Source organism: Nicotiana tabacum, chromosome 4 (genome assembly GCF_000715075.1).
Source record: "Nicotiana tabacum cultivar K326 chromosome 4, ASM71507v2, whole genome shotgun sequence".
NCBI lineage: Eukaryota > Viridiplantae > Streptophyta > Magnoliopsida > Solanales > Solanaceae > Nicotiana > Nicotiana tabacum.
This window is the reverse complement of record NC_134083.1, coordinates 41,106,001-41,120,666: the sequence shown is the minus strand read 5'-3', so window position 1 is coordinate 41,120,666 and position 14,666 is coordinate 41,106,001.

Here is a 14,666-nt window from a genome sequence, read left to right as displayed (position 1 = left end):
GGGCTCGCTCATAGGTGCTCGGCCACAGTAGGCTCAGTATATAACTTACCATCTGATCAGAGCTTTCCCAATAGGGGCCTGCCCATCGATTATAACTCGATGGTAATGAAAATACTATAATACTGTATATATAGGCTCTCTGCTCTCTTGACTGGAAGAAGACAATACTCAATTGAATATGAAGTCCTGATAAGGAGAATACTGGAATTTATGAGACTAAGATAATGTATATAAATTCGGGAATATAAACTTCTCTTTATACCTCGTTATCAAACATATATAATTACGAGATCATGCCAACATGAAGGAAGGGCTTAGCCTTAACATTCCTTATCACAATCTTTCCAATCACCAAGTTGAACTCGTCTCTTCTCATCTTAATCTACAACAATGATAATAATACTATCATTAAGTTACGAAAGGTACAACTATCGCACAACGAATGACAAGCATATTTTGTATTAAAACGGACATCTCCCCTATAATCCTTACTTCCTCCAAATTCAAGTTAACACCAACAACACCAAAAACAACAATAACAACATATATAAATTATTTTCCAACCTTATGTACACCACACAATACTACAAAATAGCCCAACACGCCCCAATCTCTTTATATACAAAATGACCATCGTAGTAGTGTCAACAACCCGAAAATGTTACGACGAACGACCAGCCCAACATCCTGCATTTATGTGGTGTTTCTCCACACCCTTCCTCCTCCAAAAATCCACAAAATAATAGTAAATCACACAGCCCAACAACAACACCAAATAATCCACAAAATAATCCACAACAAGTGAATAACTCGAACTCACGGCTTCCAATCATCGTCACGTGAGTTCTTACAAATATAGAACAATTTACTATGCATCTACAGAAGAAATGAATGGATGAAAGAGAGCAGTCAACTTGCCTTTTTTGTTGGATAACTCAGCTCCTATCTTGGTTCTTCAAACTCTAGGCTTTACCTACAATTAGAACTTGAAAGGGAGAGAAAATCAATTAGGGTTTGTGGGAAATTTTTGGAAGGATTTTTGCAGAGATTAAGTCTGATTATTTTGCCCTATTATTATCCTAATATATGAAGGGGATAGGCATTTAAAAAGTCATCTTTGAATGACCCAAATTGGCCCATTTTTGGACGACCCGAACTGGCCCAATTTTGGATTCTCGTTTAAGCAAGTAGGTGACAGACTGCGCAGTCTCGCAAAAATGCCCATATCTCTCTACTCCGATATCGTATTGACAAACGATTTAATACGTCGGAAAATAGACTCATAGATATTTACGTTGATGGGTGGAACACTCCATAACTCTAAGTATATTGGGAGAAAATTGCAGTTATATGTGACCCAAAATTTTAAGTAAAACTTATGAACATAACTTGTGATGACTTTCATCGACTTTTGTTCCACCATTCGCTTGACTTCAAACAATAACACACGATTATCATACTAATAACATAACTCATAACATAACCTACTTATCATGTTAAATACCCTGGTCTCACCCCAAAAGTACATGCTATAACATTCTCAACTTGTCGACTTTCGACGAAACATTATTTTCTTCAATTCCTTTAGCTTCTGAACCTTCCAACCCTCTTTGTACTTGTTGTTCATGATCTTCAATATTTGTAACTTCCGAGGTAACATGATTAACTTGCTTTATATAGTTTCAAAGATGAACTCATTTTTTTTGGGTCCTACATTAGTTTGCTCACAACGCATTTTTACGTACGAAAATAGAGGGTGTAACACTCGGCCTGAACGATGACCCTTTCTCAGAATAAAGGATACTCCCAAAAATTCTTTCTTTCTAAAACTTCTTCTTGTGACTTTTCAAGTCTAAATCTTTTTTTTGGAACATCTTGTACATGCTCATGCTGGTATCCTTAAATGTAAAGCATGTCATAAGAATGAAATAAACATTTAAAAATATTTCTAAAGATTCTTGCTTCTTCATAAATTTTCAACATGAAAATAACATATAAGAATAACACAAAAATCTGAAAATTTATGCACATATATCATAATAAATCATCTAAACCTTTGCTAGAACAATTCTAAGTTAATAGATACTCACTCGCTCCAATTAAGTAAATATTAACTCTTTTAAACAATTCATCAAACACCTTGTATGCGTTCTTTTGTGAGTTAAACCACTTTAGTAAAGGGTTATATCAACTCACCTCAAAACTCGTCGAGCCAATACTTAGGCCTCAGTCCAATTTATATCCATCAAACAATTGATTCTACAACAATCGGTGCATTTTAATTAATTTTAGAATTTCACACCTAAACATGGAATTTATTGTTGATATAGAGAAAGAAGGGAATTAACTATTCAATTCTTACCTATTACTACTGTAGGGTAATTGACAGTAGGGAATTTTATATACCTGAGTTCAAGAATTAGTGATTTGAAAAGAACCCTAGATTTTACGTTGCCTGCGTGAGTAAGCCGCCTCTGTTTCTTGGCTCTCTGTTTGGTGAGCAAACAGAGTTCTGTTTTTCGTCTAAAGCTTTTGCCTTCTGCCTTTTGCGTGAATGACAGAACCAAGGTTCTGTTTTTCTTAAGGCTCGAAGCCTTTGTTTTTCAACAGCCCATTTTATGGGCTTTAGGCTCTTTTTCCTTTTTTTTAAACTTAACTAATAATTAATGATACCCACTTTTAATAATTAATAATATTAAAATTATAATATTCCCCTAATTGTATATCCAATTATTGATAAATAGAAAAGTAACTCAAAAATCAATCACAAGGGTTTAAATCCGTAATAGAAGTATAATTTAAGATTAAAAAATTTAAATTCTATATTTGGCGTGTCTTGAAACTTTTATAGATTTAAGAAGCGTTACAATCTTCCCTCCTTAAAAATATTCGTCATCAAATGTTGCTAGGGCCTTATTCTTAAGCTAACAATCATTCCTTAGGTCCTTGAACCTCTTAAGTTTTCTTAGCACTACTCATTCTTCCAAGGGACTCAAAATTTTGGCTAACTCCCTAAATTTTCAAAATTTTCGGCAGAGTTTCCCTTGTAAATTGGACTATCCAAAAAAATATCCCTGTCACAAATACCACAACTACACCAACAACAACTAAATATACCATAACAGGCCATTCATAGGCACCATACACAGCTCATAAATTAATTACTCACACTCCGGTAAGGAGGTACCACAATAACCAATAAAAATCTAAAGCACAACACTTTAGCAAAAGTAAATCACTTTAATGAGTTAAATGTACTGTGGCATGGCACTAAATTATTAAATAACTAAATATACTCTCACAAAACTAAATTAATTCAACAACTAAGTATAATTTAGCAAGGACATAAACACATGCTAACTTGTATTTAATAAATAAAATATAAATGCCAAACCAAACTTAGGTTCACATACCTTTTTTCTCAAATAAATATGGATATTTCTCTCTCATATCTTCCTCGACCTCCCACGTAGCCTCTTTTGAATCGTGATTACTCCATAAAACTTTTACCGATGCTAAATCTTTTATTCTCAACTTTCTTACTTGCCTATCGAGAATTTCTATAGGTACCTCTTCATAAGTCAAACTTTCTTTAATTTCTATGGTATCGGCAGGTGTTATATGTGACTCATCATGAATGTACTTTCTAATCATAGACACATGAAAGACAGGATGAACAGAGGACAACTCAACGGGCAACGCCAACTCATAAGCCATGTTTCCCTTCTTTTCTATAATCTCATAAGGTCCAATAAATCTAGGACTAAGTTTTCCCTTCTTACCAAACCTCATAACTCCTTTCATTGGTGAAACTTTCAAAAACACCTTGTCACCAACCATGAACTCTAAGTCACGATGCCTCTTGTCAGAATAGGACTTTTGACGACTCTGAGCCACTTTCAATCTTTCTCTGATTAGCTGGACTTTATCTAAGGCCTCACAAACAAACTCTGGACCAATCAACGGCACCTCTGCTGGTTCAAACCAACCCACTGGAGTTCGCACATACAACGCTTCATAAGGATCCATACCAATGCTGACATGATAGATGTTATTGTAAGCAAATTCTACAAGTGGCAAGTGATCATCCCAATTAACTCGAAAATCTATAACGCATGCTCGTAGAATATCTTCAAGTGTCTGAATGGTCCTTTCTGCCTGACCATCGGTCTGTGGATGGAAAGCGGTGCTCAAATTGACCTTGGTACCTAATCTTTTCTGAAATGCCTGCCAAATATGCGCCGTGAACTAAGGGCCTCTATAAGATATGATTGAAACTGGAGTACCATGCAATCGGACTATTTCTTTGATGTACAACTGCACATACTGCTCTGCAGAATCTATCGTCTTTACTGGTAGGAAATGCGCGGACTTTGTCAGTCGGTTTACAATAACCCAAATTGAATCATGCTTACGGTATGTGCGAGGTAGACCTACTACGAAATCTATATTAATCATCTCCCATATCCACTGTGGTATTTCTATATCTTGAGTTAGGCCACCAGGCCTCTGATGCTCGGCTTTGACTTGCTGGCAATTCAAACATTTAGTCACATGATCTGCTACTTGCTTCTTCATGCCTTTCCACCAATACAACTCTTCCAAGTCCAGATACATTTTTGTAGCACCTGGGTGGATAGAGTACCTCGAGCTGTGATCTTATTCCATTATGGCCTTTCTCAGACCATCTACCTCAGGCACACATAACCGATCATTCAACTTCAAAACTTCGTCACTTCCTAGAGTGAGAGCAGTGATTTCTTTGTTTCTAACTCTTTCTTTTAACTTCACTATGTACGGATCTTCGTCATGCTTAGCCTTAACATGCGCAACTAAGGAGGATTGCGCTAATGCATAAGCAGTTATACCTCCTTCTTCGGTCTCATCCAGGCTAATTCCATCATTTGCCAGTTTTTAAATTTCTCGATCCAAAGTTCGCCTTTGTACTGCAAGATGGGTCAAGACACCCATTGACTTCCTACTAAGTGCATCTGCTACCACATTAGCTTTGCCCGGGTGATAAAGGATATTGATGCCATAATCCTTCAATTGCTCGAGCCACCTTCTCTGTCTCAAATTTAATTCTTTTTGCTTGAAAATTTACTAGAGGCTTTTGTGATCTGTAAATACTTCAGAATGCTCGCCATAAAGGTAGTGTCATCATATCTTTAATGCAAACACCACTGCTGCAAGCTCCAAGTCGTGTGTGGGGTAGTTCTTCTCATGATTCTTTAACTGCGTGGAAGCATAAGCAATAACTTTTCCATTTTGCATAAGAACACAACCAAGACCTACTCTAGAGGCATCACAATACACTATGAATCCCCCCAAACCTGTCAGCAAGGTTAACACAAGTGCAGTGGTCAACCTCTTCTTTAACTCATGAAAACTCTGCTCACAAGCGTTTGACCACTGGAACTTAACTTCTTTCTGAGTAAACTTAGTTAATGGAGCTGCAAGTGAGGAAAATCCCTCTACAAACCTTCTATAGTAGCCAGCTAATCCTAAGAAACTCCTGATTTCGATTGGCGTTGTCGTCCTAGGAAAGTTCTTGACTGCTTCTGTCTTCTGAGGATCTACTTTTATGCCTTCACTAGATACCACGTGGCCTAAGAATGCCACTGACTACAACCAAAACTCACATTTTGAAAACTTGGCATAAAGCTCATTCTCCTTCAAGGTCTGCAAGGCTATCCCGAGGTGTTCGACATGCTCATCCTTGCTCTTAGAGTATACCAAAATATCGTCTATAAACACGATAATAAAGGAATGGCTTGAAAACTCTGTTCATGAGGTCCATGAATGTAGCTGGAGCATTTGTCAACCCGAAGGACATTACTAGAAATTCATAGTGCCTGTAACGAGTTCTAAAGGTTATTTTTGATATATCCTCTTATCTGATTCTAAACTAATGATACCCCGACCTCAAGTCTATCTTTGAAAAGTACTTTGCACCCTAAAGTTGATCAAATAAACCATCAATTCTTGGCAGTGGGTACTTGTTCTTAATGGTAACTTTATTCAACTGCCGATAGTCGACGCACATTCTGAGAGACCCATCTTTCTTCTTGACAAACAAGACCGGGGCACCCCACGGTGAAACACTCGGCCTGATGAAGCCCTTGTCAAGAAGGTCTTTCAATTGTTCTCTCAACTCATTAAGTTCTGCTGGAGCCATCCTATAAGGAGGTATAGATATGGGCTGAGTGCCTGACATGAAATCAATGCTAAAGTCTATGATTCTTTCAGGAGAAAGTCCGGGAAGGTCATCTGGGAAAACTTCTGGGAATTCTCTAACAACTGGCATAGACTGAAGAGCTGGTGGTTTTGATTCTGGATTAATGATGTGAGCCAAATAGGCGAGACACCCCTTACCGATCATTTGTTGTGCCTTAAGGTAAGAAATAAACTTACCTACCAGTGATGCTGAACTACCCTTCCACTCTAAGACTTTTTCATTTGGAAATTGGAACCTGGTTGTCTTGGCACGACAATCTAACATGGCATAGTAGAAAGACAACCAATCCATACCCATGATCACATCAAAATCCACCATTTCTAACTCTATGAGATCGTCCTCGGTGCTGCGACCTTAGACTAAAACTATACAACCTCTATAGACTCTTGTGACTTTCACTGACTCGCCAACTGGAGTAGATACTAGGAATGGCTCACTAAGTTGTTTCGGTTCTAGCCCGAGGTTAATTGCAAAGTATGGAGTCACATATGAAAACGTTGAACCCGGATCAATTATGGCACAAACATTATGTGAGCAGACTAAAAGTATACATGTAATAACTTTTGCAGATGCCTCTGCACTCTGACGATCAAGTGTAGCAAAGAAACGGGGTAATCCCCTTCCCTGAGTAACTCGATCTGCACCTTTGCCTGCCCTATGCCCGGTCTGATTATGAGAACCACGAGCCTGAGGTGGTGCAACTGCAGTAGCTGAGGAACTAGAAGGACGAGTTGATCCACCACTAAAATTACGTCGCAACTTTGGGCAGTTGGCCTTTATATGACCAATGTCTCCACAATGATAGCAACCATGAAATACGAACTTGCACTGACCTTAATGTTGCCGCTTACATGTTCCACAAAGACTTTGTTTCTGTGAATGTTGCTCAGCATGACTCTGGCTATATGAGGATGATGTCCTAAAATTCTGATTCTGGCGAGACTGGTTTCCATAACTCTGAGTACGTCTGAAGGAACACCCACCACCTGACCGATGACTGGACTGAGCTGGTACTAATAACTCCTTATTTGAGGAATCCCTTCCACCTCCACTGGATGTACCATTAAACCTTCCTGTTGTCCGGGATTTCTTGTTATGCTCTTTTTCTTCTCTCCTTTGTTGTCTATCTTTTTCTAAGTGCTTGGAGAATCCCACAACAGAGGAAAAGGTTGTCATCCCTACCGCTGCAGCTGATGTCATATCCTTAATGTGGTAAGCCAAACCTCCAACAAACCTGCAAATCTTTGCTTTTTCAGTCTTAACCATGTGAGGAGCATGTTAAGACTTTTTCCACATCTCAAACCAAGCGTCGGCCTTATCTCTAAGCTGGTAAGCACCCAGCTCCACAGCTTCATCATCAAATGCTTTCAATGCTCGGAGGGCTTTCTTGACACCCTCCGGCCACAATATTGGATCTTCATCAGCTATAGAATCATGGAACAATGGAGGACTCAACTTCAAAAATTCATTCACTCTTGAGGACTCAGAATTGTGATGTCTATTTGATTGAGGTGGAATCTCATCTCTTCTCTCATTCTGGTTAGCCATGAAGGCTTTAAACATCTCCATAGCAATGTTGACAGCATTAAACATCTGACCCACCTCTGGAGATATAGTTTTCTGAGCCGGAGCTGCTGTTGGGGGCGGCACTGGGTCATCATGCTCCACCCCTTCTTCATGTTCAATCCGGGGTACTTGAACCCCCTTTGTGTATTTACTCTTCATTTTCTGAGTTGAAGCCTTCTTAGTTCTACCTTGAGCTACAATAGTAGCAATAGTTTCTTGAGCAGCATCCTGAGTGTCGGTGTCAAAGTTGCGAGTACGAGCCATTTCTGCTAGTTTTGGAGAAACGAATACATTACATAATTTCTTAGAAGTAGGATCTATTGGACGATTTAAAGTATGAAAAAATGAGACTTTTCCTAAATGCTTGTAGCCTCCTGTTTATAAGTATTTCGCGCTTCATACCCATAAATAAGACTCTACTAACACGGCTTCATAGACCCCTAGGACTCCATAAACCTAAGGCTCTGATACCAAGTTTGTCATGACCTATTTTCTGAACAAGCCGTGACCGACACCCGATCACTACACGTGACCGAGCGAACCATCTCCGCCTATCAAATCTATTATAACTTCAAACTTTATATTCAACCAGGCAATACTTTAACCAAATATTTTAATTAATTTAAATATCTAAAATAGACCAACTCCAAAACTTTATTCGTAGTAATCACTGAAATACTGCTAAGTTATTATCAAAAACATCTGAATCTTAAACAACGACTATGTCTATGAAGACTCTACTGATAAACTGACGTACTGCTCAGGACATGAGATTTCTTGGCCAGTTCTCTAAGTAAACAAAGAAATAGCTAAATAATGACGACTCAAAGGAGTACTCCACGAACAAAACGGAGCTCACCAATAGCACTTGAAGTGAGGGAAGTCCTAACCCGTTGCCTGCTCGCCTGCAAAATCGGTTCCTATGTTGTACCACAGACCAACGTAGGTTCCCAAAAGATAACGTTAGTACCATCCATTGTACTCAGTGAGTATCAACGACAGTGGACGAAACTTTAATAACATATACATTACGAGCAAATATTCTAAATGCATGTAAAACATAAAGCTTATAAGAACAACTCTAAAATAATTGCATAATAGTAGTTTATGAATATTCTAAAAGAAATTCTTTTCTTTTTCTTTCTTAAAAAAAAACTTCACTTTATACTTTGGGAGTTCCAACTATCCTGACCTATTTCTGTCTTAGTTACCGTATGATCGGCATGGGTTCGATCCCAACCTGATCGAATAGGCCCAATCCACGAGGTGCCATTCGCTTCATGGTTCTTAGCGCTCATGTATCATACCTTAGCATGGCTAAGTAAATTCTCAACAACGAGACCCTCGGCTCGTGTGCTCCCTACTTTAGCACAAGTAGTTTCAGAAAGTCAACGCCTTGGTCAGGACCCTCGACCTGGACGATGACCCCTTCTCAGAATAAAGGATACTCCCAAAAATATTTTCTTTCTAAAACTTCTTCTTGTGACTTTTCAAGTCTAAATCTTTTCTTTTTGGAACATCATGTACATGCTCATGCTGGTATCCTTAAATATAAAGCATGGCATAAGAATGAAATAAACATCTAAAAGTATTTCTAAAGATTCTTGCTTCTTCATAAATTTTTAACATGAAAATAACATATAAGAATAACATAAAAATCTGAAAATTTATGCACATATATCATAATAAATCATCTAAACTTTTGCTAGAACAATTCTAAGCTAATAGGTACTCACTCGCTCCAATTAAGTAAATATAAACTCTTTTAAACAATTCATAAAATACCTTGTATGCGTGCTTTTGTGAGTTAAACCACTTTAGTAAAGGGTTATATCAACTCACCTCAAAACACGTCGAGCCAATACTTAGGCCCCAGTCCAATTTATATCCGTCAAACAATTGATTCTACAACAATCGGTGCATTTTAATTAATTTTAGAATTTCACACCTAAACATGGAATTTATTGTTGATATAGAGAAAGAAGGGAATTAACTATTCAATTCTTACCTATTACTACTGTAGGGTAATTGACAATAGGAAATTTTATATACCTGAGTTCAAGAATTAGTGATTTGAAAAGAACCCTAGATTTTACGTTGCCTGCGTGAGTAAGCCGCCTCTGTTTCGTGGCTCTCTGTTTCGTGAGCGAACATAGTTCTATTTTTTGTCTAAGGCTTTTGCCTTCTGCCTTTTGCGTGAATGACAGAACCAAGGTTCTGTTTTTGTTAAGGCTCGAAGCCTTTGTTTTTCAACAGCCCATTTTATGGGCTTTAGGCCCTTTTTCCTTTTTTTTAAAACTTAACTAATAATTAATGATACCCACTTTTAATAATTAATAATATTAAAATTATAATATTCCCCTAATTGTATATCCAATTATTTATAAATAAAAAAGTAACTCGAAAATCAATCACAGGGGTTTAAATCCGTAATAGAAGTATAATTTAAGATAAAAAAAATTAAATTCTATATTTAGTGCGTCTTGAAACTTTTATAGATTTGAGGAGTGTTACATTTGTAATCAACGTTTGCGTATTGTCCTGTCTAACAAGAGTTGTTAATTGACAATGCATGTATAAATCTCTCTAATGTTAGCAAATGTAAATTTTTATTATACACTGAGGGATGGAGAAATGGACGATATTATGTAATTTAGTGCGGACATATATAGTAAAGGAATAAAACAAAATAAGGTTTTAGTCCATGTTGTTGATGAGTTAGGACACAACACTGTAAGATACAAAAGTTTCAAATGAAAATGGAAACACTAGCTTTTGAATTCAAGATTTGCGCTTTCTCGCTTTTAACTCTGATATCACATCATAGAGGATTCTGGTTTCACACATTTAGGCATTACGAAGTGATTACCAGGACAAGCAATCATGTTATCTGGGTCTGCTGCGTGCAAGATGCACAAGTTTTGCACACATATCAGGAAAACAAAGGATGCACAAGTTTCGCACAAGTTTTCGCCAGACATTCTGAATAAGTTCGGAGGGTGTTACTGTGTTAGTGGTTATAATTCTATTTACTCTTCGAATGATTTTGAATGTTTGTTATATGATACGTAAGGAACCAAACATTGATATGCTTGTTATTCATGTTTAAAATCTTCCATGATCTAGGGGTACTTGGTATGTTATAGATCAGTTCGTCAGTTGTTCTCTTGCTTGTGGATACAAGTGTTTCAATGTTGGTCATATTAGTACATCAGAGAATTAGTAGTTTCTGCACCTAGTGGAAAGAATTCCATTCACATCTCCAAATATAAACAATGATGTCTAGAGAATTGGTAGTTTTTGCAAAGAGTGAAAATAATTTCATTCAACTTTTCACACCATGCTTTGAGGTATTGTTGAGGTTTTGTTTTTAAGTTGAAATATTCTTAAAATGAGGGTGAATGGAAAATGGAGGGAAAATAAAATTTTGAGTAAAATTTTAAGTTTCCCCTCTTGACAATGAGACATTGTCCCATATTGGAAGAGGAAGACATTTTTGGTGGGTATATATATAATTGCTCTTCTTGTAGCTCTTAAAGAGTTAAGAAGAAAGCAAGCCTTGCGCCGTCGTCGTCGTCGCTCGCTTGGCTCGGCTTCGGCTCGGCTTCGGCTACGGCTACGGCTACGGCTACGGCTACGGCTACGGCTACGGCTACGGCTACGGATTCGGTCAAATGATTGATTGATTAATTTTTTGGACATAGTAAATATTAACGTAAGATTATCCGCATTTGTAACGGATATTTTCCAATCCGTGAATTCAGTGGGCTCGAATTTATTATTGTTTCATAACGTTAACTTATATTTTGCAGAATTATTATTTACAAATACAGCAATATTGGCGGGAATAACAATCTTAAGGAATTTAATATTTATTTCTGTATTTGTGTTATTCTTATTATTCTGCAAACTAAAACTTTTGTGGTTTGTGTACTCCCGTTTTGGAGAGTTAAGCCTTCGTGGCGTTTTGTTGGATATTAAAATCTACGTGATTTTTACTCCAGTTTGAAAACGTGTATTAAATGTTTGTTTGTGTCATTCTTTTATAGAAAAAAATGATTACTGAAAGCGAAAACCAAGTTGTTCCGATGGTAACTGCCAACGCATCGACAAGCCGAACACTGGCGTTGGCACCGGCAAAAAAACCCGGAAAATTTTCCGGGATTGATTTCAAGCGCTGGCAGCAGAAGATGTTCTTCTACTTAACTACGTTATGTCTACAGAAGTTCATCAAGGAAGATGTTCGTGATCTGCCAGATAAAATTCCAGATAATGAACGCTTTCTCGTGATTGAAGCGTGGAAGCATTCTGATTTTTTATGCAAGAATTATATTCTTAGCGGACTGGATGATAATCTGTATAATGTATACAGTAGCGTGGAGACCTCAAAAGAATTGTGGAATGCGCTTGAAAAGAAATATAAAACTGAAGATGCCGGGATGAAGAAATTCGTTGCCGCAAAATTTTTGGACTACAAAATGGTAGATAGCAAATCTGTTATTACCCAAGTCCAGGAATTGCAAGTGATTATTCATGATCTACTTGCTGAAGGTCTTGTCATCAACGAAGCATTCCAAGTAGCAGCAATGATTGAGAAGTTGCCTCCGTTGTGGAAGGACTTCAAAAATTATTTGAAACACAAACGAAAGGAAATGTCCCTTGAAGATCTCATTGTTCGGTTGAGAATCGAAGAGGACAATAAAGCTGCTGAAAGGAGAGGCCGTGGAAATTCAACAATAATGGGAGCAAATATTGTTGAAGCTAACAAAAAGAGGAAGAAGGCTTCTGGTCCGAAATACAACCCAAGCAAGAAGCGGTTCAGTGAAAACTGCTACAACTGTGGGAAAACTGGACACAAGTCTACGGAGTGTCGTGCTCCGAAGAAAGACAAGAAAAGAGGTCAAGCAAACATGGTAGTAAACCATGATGATGTTGATAACTTGTGTGCCATGCTTTCTGAATGTAACTTGGTGGGAAATCCTAAACTGTGGTGGTTTGATTCAGGAGTCACTCGCCATGTTTGTGCAGTTAGAGAGGCTTTTGCTACCTATGCTCTTGCTGAACCCGGAGAGACAGTTTATATGGGAAATGCTTCAACAGCAAAAGTTGAAGGATATGGGAAGATATTTCTGAAAATGACTTTTGGCAAGGTCATGACTTTGAACAATGTCCTTCATGTTCCCGAAATGAGAAAGAATTTAGTCTCTACTGGACTTCTTGTTAAGCACGGTTTTAAGTGCATTTTTGTGTCCAACAAGGTTGTAATTAGTAAGAATGAAATATTTGTAAGAAAAGGTTACCTCACCGAGGGCCTTTTTAACCTAAATGTAATGGTTGTGGAAAATAATAATAATATTTCAGCTTCTTCTTACTTACTTGAGTCAAATGATTTATGGCATGTACGTTTGGGACATGTTAATTATAAAACCTTGCGGAAAATGATTAACTTGAAAGTACTGCCCAAGTTTGAATGCGAAAAATTAAAATGTCAAACATGTGTGGAATCTAAGTATGTTAAACATCCTTATAAGTCAGTTGAAAGGAATTCAAATCCTTTAGACTTAATTCACACAGATATTTGTGACATGAAGTCAATACCATCTCGCGGTGGAAAGAAGTATTTCATAACTTTTATTGACGATGGTACTCGATATTGCTATGTTTACTTACTGAATAGTAAAGATGAAGCAATAGACGCATTTAGGCAATACAAAAATGAAGTTGAAACGCAACTTAACAAGAAAGTAAAAATGATAAGAAGTGATAGGGGTGGTGAATATGAATCTCCTTTTGAAGAAATATGTTTAGAATATGGAATTATTCATCAAACAACAGCCCCTTACACGCCCCAATCTAATGGGATTGCGGAAAGAAAGAATCGCACATTAAAGGAGATGATGAATACGTTGTTGATAAGTTCTGGTTTGCCACAGAACTTGTGGGGGGAAGCCATTCTTACGGCTAATCAAATATTAAATCGAGTGCCCCATAGCAAAACACAATCCATTCCATATGAAAAATGGAAAGGAAGGAAGCCCAACTTGAATTATTTTAAAGTGTGGGGGTGTTTGGCAAAAGTGCAAGTTCCTAAACCCAAAAGGGTAAAGATAGGACCGAAAACCGTTGATTGTGTTTTCATAGGATATGCGACAAATAGTAAAGCATATCGATTTCTGGTTCATAAATCAGAAAATCCTGACATACATAATAATACGGTTATAGAATCAGATAATGCTGAGTTCTTTGAAAATATATATCCGTATAAAAAGGAATGTGAGTCATTTGGTGAAGGATCTAAACGACCTCGGGAAGAAACAAAAGAAAGTACATGTAACCAGGAGGATCCAAGACGTAGTAAACGTCAAAGAACGTCTACTTCATTTGGACCGGATTTTGTGACTTTCTTATTGGAGAATGAGCCTCAAATATTTAAAGAAGCTATAACTTCTTCGGAATCATTGTTTTGGAAAGAGACAGTCAATAGTGAAATAGAATCCATATTGAACAACCATACATGGAAATTGGTTGATCTTCCTCCTAGAAATAAACCTTTGGGTTCTAAATGCATTTTTAAGAGAAAAATCAAAGATGATGGCACTATTGATAAATTCAAGGCAAGGCTCGTAGTCAAAGGGTATAGACAACGAGAAGGTCTAGACTACTTTGATACATACTCTCCAGTTACAAGAATTACGTCCATACGGATGTTAGTAGCATTAGCTGCAGTGTATGGTCTTGAAATTCATCAAATGGATGTTAAGACGGCCTTCTTAAATGGAGAGTTGGAGGAAGAAATTTACATGGAACAACCTAAAGGGTTTGTGGTTCCAGGTAAAGAAAAGAAGGTATGTAGACTTGTTAA